This window comes from Ptychodera flava, unplaced genomic scaffold (genome assembly GCF_041260155.1).
Source record: "Ptychodera flava strain L36383 unplaced genomic scaffold, AS_Pfla_20210202 Scaffold_110__1_contigs__length_247015_pilon, whole genome shotgun sequence".
NCBI classification, from domain to species: Eukaryota; Metazoa; Hemichordata; class Enteropneusta; family Ptychoderidae; genus Ptychodera; species Ptychodera flava.
The window spans coordinates 134,374-144,686 of NW_027248292.1; the positions used below are offsets into that span (position 1 = coordinate 134,374).

A 10,313-nucleotide genomic window follows, 5' to 3' on the forward strand; every position below is an offset into this window, starting at 1 on the left:
ATAAGTAATCACCACACTTTAATGAAAGAAAATCATTATCATATCAATAAAAGTGTAGTGATTACTTATTTAAATATGAAAAAAGTATGACTGATTACTAATTTGCAAGAGAACAATAGGTCAAGTCGAGATGTCTAAAGCATTCACACACATTCAATAACAAAATGAAGACAATTTGTTCAACTGATATGTTATAGCATCACATTTTATAATTCAATTTTAACTTTCTTTGGACCATGCTCAATGTAAGCAACATGATTTGTTGATGAAGACTGTCCATCTTTAGATTCGGCGTCTTCTTGGGTTGGACCAATCTTGTCTGTTTTGTTACATTGTTTTGTCGTAACTTGAGAAACTGGTTTACTTACAGATTCCTCTGATTTAACACTAGATGGAGGTGGTAGTAATATATTCGACACATGCTTTTGTTGTGCAGTAGACATACATTTGAGGCGCGTAAACCGTCATCTGATCTGTGACCTGTTTGTTCTTTGATAAGATGCTCATCGAATCCCTGATGGTACAGAGATGTTGCCGCATTCACCTGAAATCATCAAACAAAAGACATATGTGACAGATATCATGGAAATAAGTACAGCCTTTTTGTAACGTTTGTGGAATAGGTGAAAGAAATTCTGTGATACTGCCGCACACACAACAAATTGTTTTGGTCAATGAATTTAATTTTATAGCTTTACAGAATAAATTACCTTGCCAGAATATCCAGTGTGCTGGCAGTCTTGCCAAGCCATCTTGCACATTTGCTTTGTGTAAAGACGTATATTTTCGGGCAGGAAAACTTGACTATTCCTTGGCAAGGGTTATCGATAGTACAATCCCGTCCGGTGTTATCATCGCCAAGTATAAGTTGAAGTACACATCGTGGATTTTATGCGCTCCGTAGTAGCGGCTGCTCTATAGGGCAGTTTGCCCGTGTAAAATCCACTTTGGTTGTTTCTTTCATGGCCGTCCATGGAACACTAGGAAGTCTCTTTGGTCATCAGATCAGACAAGTTGACAAGCTCCATCTTGACCAGTCGAAAACACGAAAATGGTATTGAAAGCCAGATGCATCCACGAGGCAATCACATGCATCTATAGATTGAATTCCTTCTCGCTAGCCAGTAGCCAACAAGATAGAGTAAGGCAAGCCATTTTATTTAACCAATCAGACTAAAACAGTTTCCTTCTCCACAGGTGCATTATACCACTCTGTAACCCTTATTCAAATCACCGTCCCTCCATCCACGCAGATTTGCATTTGACCAGAGCCATTGTCCTACTTGTCTGGGATAGGTCATTCTCCTTGGACTCGCATGCCAGGTGCATAATGACCTCTGTGAACCTTTCGACCTACAATGGGTCACTCCATCCATTGTGGGTATTCAAATCAAAAGTAGATGATTTATGATTATGACATCTGAAATGAACTTTTCTCTGTAAAACTATTGTTGGATGGATGGAAAATAAAAACAATCCGAAATGTTTGTATTATTATGCGTTTAAAGTCAACGAAACCTAGCCCCAACCCACGGGCGCTCGTTAGCTGGTTAGTCTGCTAAATCGATCGATTTTCTGCTCTGTCTATCGATCCCGTAGACGATTGATATTTCCGCCACTGCAACCTAAATACTCAGAAGGTGTGCAACACAATCACTCAAAACCACTTCACCCGATTTTTCAATGGCCGTGCGCTCGCTCAAAACATTCACAACTATACTCCCATGTACCTAGTCAGATCACAATTTAAATATCTCCTCAAAAATCACGCCGATGAACGGACTGCTGAACGATTCTACTTGGGACGCAATTGATTCTAGTGCTGAATGGCGAATCAACGACCAATTGCAGGAGGTCACTGGTGAAGTGTAGTTGACCCAATCAACAGTAGAATAAATTATGTATGGTAGAGTCGTCATGTTTTTTCGTTTACGCTCAGTAAAGGTAAACTATTTGTGGATTACAGAATATTGTATTTTCACTGACACTGAAAAAATATCATTGCAAAACTTATTATGAAAAGAAATTAATGGCGAACAATACCTGTCAGATTATGACACCAAATAACCATTTTAAAACATATTTGAGTTTCAATAATTCATAGCCACTTACAATCGATGAAGGTGTTCCCGGTCGAGAATTTTTTTTGGTTTGGTGTCAAACCAGAACTCGTGGTTCCCCTAGGGGTTTTTGTTGAGGTATGTTGTAGGCATGGCTTTTCTTCACTGGTCGTCTGCGGTATATTTCAACGACTGCTTGGCCTTAAAGAGACGACCAATTAAGATGAAACTTGGATTGCGGATATCGTGATGTCATCTTTCAGATGTCAAGTGCGACGACTTTTTCAGTGGAGTAACAGACATAGTAAATAGTGATTCTAGGGCTTCTCTGGCTTGAACATTTGTTCCTCGTGAGTGTTTCCACAGAAGATGCATGCCATTTTCTCCCACTCGCTTTTCCAAACGCAAAGTTTGTTACACGCAATAGTACTTTTAATTTCAAAGGAAATATGATAGAATTCAAATAATTTCCATTGTTTTCGTATCAATAAGCGCGAAAAATCCCGCCAAGTACATAAATGATATTTGAAAGTGTAAAACATTGCAAAAAAATTACTGGAGGCAAATCTTTCTGCAAAAAGCAATGCCAGCGACTGTACTCGAAGAAACTATTGAAGTTGAGATGCCTGTGCGTTATTTCCTTACTAAAATCATCTAGTGCAAGAAGCGATATACAAAGTTGTATGCAAATGAGACAAGTGTCGCGAAGTGTAGCGAAGCTAAATTAACACTACAATTGAAAGCTTAATGTGTTAGAAGTGTTGGTTTATATTGTATAAAGCATTCTGTAAAATTTGAACATTCAGTTTCGTTGACGTATTGTCGAAATAAAGCTGAGAATGGCGTACTTGATTGCTTGTCATGGAAGGATATACATGTGTAAAGCGGACCTATGTTTCGCTGACCGCACACGGTCGGCGCGGTGACCGGTACTGTGGATGCAGAATGAAACCCTTGGCCTCGGCGAAAGTTAACTCAACGCGGCGCCGTATACATCGTACTCAAGCCAAGTCTCACCGTTGTAGGGTAACAGCTCTGATGATAACTTATTTGCTCGAGTTGTGAAGTCCATCCTCCCACGTAAGTACTTCTGTACTGTAGCTGTGCGTGCGTGCCACGAGTCGACTGTGTGTTCAACACACCACCGTCCCTCGTGGGTGGAGGGACGGTGAACACAGTGACTTACAGCCCTGCCACGCAGAGGTACGCTCGATCATATTATACTCGAATTGACTGAATTTGATATATTCATTGCACTGATTTCGGTGTATAGTCGATCATATGTGGTGTGACAGTTGTGTCAACATATGGTCATACGCTAGAACCGCCGAGGATCGAAAGAGTGAACGTTGCACGAAACCGCAGGTTATTCACGGCATGGGTATATTAGCTGTGCGTGGCAGGACTGTGTTTTACCGGGGTTATACGGCCTCCCGCCTTATAACGCCGGTAAAACATTGCCCTGCTGCCACGCAGAGCTGGGGGTTTTACCCCTTTTGTCAGCTGAGGTAACCTGATGATTCACTGTATAAGTATCGCCGTGCGTACAGGTCTCAGGCGTGGCGGAGGCCGTAACGCCGGGAATACAGACCTGTACGCAGGGCTACGTAGTGTACTTGCTTAGTCACACACGTTCTTTTTTCGTGTTCGTGTCTTAGATTTTTTTCATATGTGGAACACGTACACGTACATACGTACGGGAGCTGAATTGCATTACATACGCTGGCGATTCAGTGTACTGTACAGAGATGTTTGATTAAAACGATATGGCATCAGCGGCCAGGAGGTATCATACGGATAGAGGTCACACTGTGAGATCATGGAGGTAGAAGGAGAGATTACCTCCATGGTGAGATCAAGCTTGTTCTCACGGATCGGAAGCAGCTGTGCCGAGCCCGTATGCTTTATGTTCGGACAGTGCATGCACTGACGAAATTTTTGTCAAGTAAAATGGTTTACATGCTGTACAGTATCATGGATCGTAAGCATGAGTGTGTGTTCACAGTTTCCTTACCTACACTCATGGAGCTAGGAACAAATACCATTTCTGGTTCCATGCTAAACTGGTGTATAAAAACTCCGGTGTTGCATAGTTAATACTTAACTTTGCAAATTATTGCATATTTAACTTTCATGGAGTCACAGATTTGATAATCATTTTCATTCTGAAGGTCTGAAAGTCCGCTCTACAATTATTGTTTACATGTAGCGTTCAGGGAAATCAATCGAACGGGACCTTGTAAACTTCCGGTTCAGGGAAAGGCTGGCAGGTAAATGAACAGAGGCCACATATAATCCATGTAGTGCATTTGGTGAAATTCCAAATTTAATTTCTTGTACATAAATGCCCTTATCACAGATATTTTAACAATATTAATTAATGATTAATGTAATTAATGTTATAGAAATAATGGGTGATGCTCTGACCATTATTATTCATTTATGGCCAAGGGCGAGATGAAAGTCAAGAATTTACAAGGCTTAGCGAGCAAGCTTATTTTGGCTTTCAGTCTTGCCAAAGCCTATAGATAAACGTTAATGGTCGGGGCAGAGCCTGTTATTTCCATGATATTACCAACAAACCCTAGAAAATCATCAAGATTTACAAAATTTCCCATGTGAAAGACAACGGAGCCCCAGAACTTGTGCAATATTGCCTGAATACATGGGTTTATGTGCCAGAGAACAGGTGACAATTTGCCAGACACCAGGATGGCAAATCGTTTCCTGCTGCGAGGGCACATAAACCCATGTATTCAGGCAACAATATTAATATTTTTATACATGCCTCTGGTTATAAATGCTGTATGACATTTAGTTATATGCTGGACATTTTCAAACAGTTTTACCATTTGACCAGCATCAAACGGATTTTAACGAAGGTCAAAATAGAAGTGTGCACATGTATATTTTACATCTATCATTCAGGGTCTACTTAGATGTCGAAAACATTGTAGGGCTTCACTGGCCTTGGTAACCATGGAAACCAGTCAGTACATCGTTCACCGACCCCCTAACTCCCCGGATGTTCCTTTTCAAATCAATTCATTGATTTGCACTCACATCAAGGCATGTAATAAGCAATGCACAGTCATGGCCACCCTAAAAATTTGTCAAATCTGGAGATTTTTAAAAAAATGTATAACTTGGGCCACAAGTGCTTCATTTTGTTTTTGTGATTGATTATGATCTTTGTACAATTGACAATTTACATTTTTGATGAAAAGTCACAATGTTAGCAGCATTATTTATATTCATGGACATCAAAACAAACCATTACATACTGTGTATTTGTGGTCAGTCACATGGTTCTGCTCCACCAATTAAATGAGATGTCTATAGCATGGTAATACATAATGAATGAGTGTATGATTTTACTGATCTTTTGACCCATATATCATAGCTTCTATGATTAGAAAGTTGAGTATCCATTGTACAGACGGTGAGAAATAGGACTATCTGCAAGATTCTAATTCATTGTATTCGTTGACATTTGCCTACAGCTGTTAGTATACCTCGCGTAACCTGGTCGTAAAGCCTCAGAGGTACATGTATGTGAAACTTAGAAGGAACAAGAATCAAAAGATTGATAACTGCTCTTTGACAAAATCCTTCATCAGGTAAGATTTGATTTTCAATTTCCTGCACATGTCTCGTTCGTTATCAGTTAAGCTTTTCACATGCTCGGTTTTATTTGGCGGAATTGTAATACTTTCTTCAACATCAACTCCCTCAATGCTCTCTACGTAACTTTAATACATGTAAGTATTTCAGAATATGCGTCTGTAGTGTGATCTCCTTGGCAAAAATTCAACAGGACAAAATAGAGCAAGTGCAAATGAAATTCATGAAGTTCTTCTGTTTCAAACATAGCATCCTTACAGCTGAAATAATAATGGATAATTCTGCAAGCGTTTTAACCTTTAGCCTCTTTATCATTGGAGATTATTTATATTTTTATACAAATATGTGAATAATATGTATGATTGTCCCAATCATGTTTCATATTAATTTTGATGTTTCTCAGTAAACTACATGTACAAGAACTCGCAGTATAAAACTCGATGTTTTTAGGTACTTGGCTCTTCAAAGATGTATGGCTACTTTAAATGAATCGTGCATTTCCAACCCTGCCATTGACAACACTTTATCTTGTCAAAGTTTCAGATGCTTGGTCAGAATGCCATGCTTAAATTTGTACATTTTTAATGGTTTCATATAGTTTGTTGTTTGTTGTTTATTGTTTATTGTACTTCATGCATTCATATTATTATGTTTATTTTATGGAGCCTGTTAATGTGACTTGTTCCTGTTGGTCTTTCTTTGAAATAAATATATAAAGATATTGCTACTTGCTTGAATACACGTCTTGACCTACATTATGTACCTGTTTCCTTTAAAAAGGTCCACAATCACCAGTGATTACAATGGGTTTAGGGCAAAGTTATACCAGTGATGGAAGGTTTAATTAAATTACAGAAGTCATAAACAATCAAGTTGTCTTATCTTGCATATAAAAAGCCATGTTTTAGAATGAACTGATGTAAACTAATGTCAGCAATTTGCAGGAGATAATATTTACATTGCATGATTCAAGTTAATGTTTCTTTTCACCAATCAGATTCAAGATCCCTTGCTGAGGCAGTGCATACTGGGCAATGACAACCAGGTGAAAAGCAACATAGTGACAATACCATCCTCCATTGCAAAGCATATACACAGTGTGTGGCTATGCAGAGAGCCAACACTGAACAGAGATGATGGTGTTGTCATCAATGCAGAGCAAAAACCTGTGGAATTGAGGGAATCTTTCATCAATATATTTATTTTCCTACGACAATGGGTCCTTGCTGTGGCACAGGTTTGTACTTACACTGTTCAGTGTTTCCACTGGGTAAATTTTCCCTTAAACCATTCTGGCTAATTGAGACCAAATTGATTAGCCAGAACTATAGCCATCAAAATTACATGTAATTGCATTTATGATTTTTATCCAACTGACAGTTGTATATATATACTCAGGTGGGTCCTATCAGTTGCTACAGTGGCAAGATGACATTAAACTGGTCCAATAATCATTTCTATTCAGGTAATACATTACCAGGTCCATTGGACATTTGTGATTTAAAAATTTAAGTAGGACTCATCCTGACCGACTGATAATTAGTGGCAATGAAAATAAACAACTATTTTTTATGGAACAAACTGCTTTCTTAATAACATTCACAACAAATTTTATTTCCTGTGTGCCACACACTTATGTGACTTAATTTTGCACTTTTGTAAATGTATCAAGATGTATTACAAGTATTGCATCATTGACAGGGTAACTTCAAGATGTTTCCTTTGAAAGATCCATAGCTTCTGCCTCAGTCATCAAGTGCTTTCAATTCTCCAATCACAGAGTCTGATTATTAAACCAACTGTTCACTTAAAGAAGGTGTACTCCAAGCAGTAAATGCTTAATAGTTTCAAATCAAACTGGGTGTATACATGTATTTTAAAATATCCTGTCTGGCCACTTTATATGTCTTACAGAAAAAAAGCTGACTCTTCTCTTATTAAAACACTAGTCATGGAAATTCAACAAACTATTCCTGGTACACTTTCTTTTTTGTAACTACTACTACCCTGCAACTCTGCGGACAACCTGTGCAATTATCTTTTTGCTTAATTGTACTCGAACACGACTTAGCATGTCGCAGTGTGCTGCTTGTTGTTCAGCGTAGTAAACATTCAACAGGACAACATCCTGGGCATATCTTCATGCAAATATTATGACCAATGCCTATCCACAATACAGTGTTACTCAGTACGTGTACACATCATGGCAGGAGGTGACCCCAGCCTATATCCACAAATACATGTACACAGTATGGAAGATAACCCGGGCCTATCCTCAATCCAAATGCATTCACATGGTATGGAAGATGGCACAGACATATATCCACAATACACATAATATATGCAATGGAGGATGGCCTAAGCCAATACACATACATGCACACAGTATGTTCATGTATGATGAATCAGCTGGCCTATATAGAATACAAAATGGGAGATGACTAAGGCCTATCATTAATACAACAGTCTGTACCTGTATCGTATTCAGGATAGGCCCAGGTCATTTTCAAAAATGTGTACCTGTATTGTATTCAGGATAGGCCTGGGTCATCTTCCATAGCAGGTACCTGTATGTGTATTCTGGATAGTCCAGAGTCACCTGCGATGCTGAGTAATTGTTTTGTGGATAGGCCTGGGTCATTGTATTTGCATAGGTTATAACATTTGCATGAAGTTTGGCTCAGGACGTCATCCAATTGACAGTTTACCACACTGTGCTCATTAATAGCTGCCTCTGAGTTTGCTGCAGTAGTGTCCTACGGTGACGTTTTTGAAACACTGGTTTCATTTTATTCACCACCCTTGCTGTCATTGGCTGCTGTTGTCTGCTTAGTTTTTGAAAATATACTGCAATCAGTATTTCCTGACTATGTTAAAGCATTGTTTACAAAGCACTTGTCATAAAATAACAAGGTCATTGCATGCAGCCATCTGAAAGCATGGCATATAACTTCATAAGTTACTGATTATAATAGTTTTTCTGAGACTGCACACTAAAGCAAGGAAAGAATGACCAGCCAGGGATGTTAAAAAATCTCTCTGCCCTTTAAAGGTGGAGCCTCCCTTTAAAAGGACGCAAAGCTATAGCAGCGTTCATTGTGTTAGTGGACACCAAACAGTCAACACAAGGTTACACGCTCCAGAAAATGCCACTTTTTAGTTTTCCCCGGCCACAAGAAGGCAGACAGACTGCCAAGCGGTCAGCGTGAAGTTGCTGCCGATCGGACTCTGTGGTTATATTAAAAGTCTAACGCGACTAGAAGACAATTTTTTAGGAAATTCGAGTGTTTGTTGTGACTGTTGGCGATTTAAACTGACCGTCAATCAAACGCTTGTATAAACTCTGTTTGCAGGATTAGCAAAAGGTGATAAAAGGTTGAGATCAGTTTGTGTAATTAATGTTATAGAAATCAAACATCGTACTGGCCAAGTGTTTGACTGGGAGAAGAACTCCACTAATGCGAGAACCTGGGATTGAAAAGTGCGGCTTTAACTGCACTCTCGATCAGCCCCCTGAAAAATAGCACAGACCAGTTTGGCGAAGGATAGTTGAAAAATATTTCCCAATCTGCAGACATTTCATTTGCCATTTCACGCTCTTGCGAATGGCAGCGGAAACACTGCTGTTGTCATACACATTTGTAGTCCTTTTTTTAAAATACCCTCTTGAGTAGATCAAATGTATTACACCTCTACCATACTATTTAATCAGTAACTTTGTTGTGATAATCATTGCTTACACATTTTTGGTAAAGTTCTTTTCTCTTATTTAGCTGAATTTGCTAAAAAATTTTCTTGCCACTTGGCACTCTATGAATTGCCTAGTGAAATGCAGATGATATGATAAATGCACATGACTAGACATTCAATACATGTAGCTTCATTCGTAGGATCCATAAAACTGTTATGATGAAGTATATTCCAATGAGAGAATACATCTGGTATGCACACGTGATTTAGAATGTTTACATGTGTCTAATGCTTATCATCATTAGGGTTAAGGACATACAGAGTGTTTGCAATTCATTGTAGTACATCCCATCACCAAATGTATTTTAATCATTCCGGTTATCATTGTTATTTAAAGAGTTATAAGTAATCACGAGTCTATGTGTTTACAATTCAGGATCAGCAGTGCATGCTGCGCAATATCAAGGATGAGAAATACCATTGACCTTGACAAAGAGCATTAAAGACAAAGTGGAGGGCTTGGGATTGGACTTGGATCATGACATTATTACGAAAGATGAATGGAATGATCAAAAAACAGGTAAATTTCCATTTTAGTCCTTGCACCACAGTATATATACACAAGTGGCTGTTGCAAAGATGTGCTGGAACTGGTATCTTGTAACTTGCACAAAGTGTTTTATGTTAGTTGTCTTTATAGCTATACACATGTCTAGCATGTTTACAATTACAAGAATACTATTTAGAATCACAGGTTCACAAAAATATTAGTGATACATTTCTGTATTTTAATTGACATTGCCAGCTGCAACTATGTAGGTACATCATTTTACACTAATTCATCCTGAATTATACACAACATGCATGTGACAGCAATCCTCATTCTTAAACTGTGCAGGACATTGGTTGTTGCCAATCTACATTGTATTACATATGACA

At 38.6% G+C, this 10,313-nt stretch overlaps 1 long non-coding RNA gene across 1 annotated transcript; it reads left to right on the forward strand.

Moving 5' to 3' along the window:
• Nucleotides 1–2,818: 2,818 nt before the first annotated feature.
• Nucleotides 2,819–9,940, forward strand: LOC139126633 (uncharacterized). The gene is made up of 4 exons (XR_011550663.1): nucleotides 2,819–3,140; nucleotides 5,564–5,680; nucleotides 6,682–6,921; nucleotides 9,811–9,940. It is a non-coding gene; the product is annotated as an uncharacterized lncRNA (long non-coding RNA).
• Nucleotides 9,941–10,313: the final 373 nt, after the last annotated feature.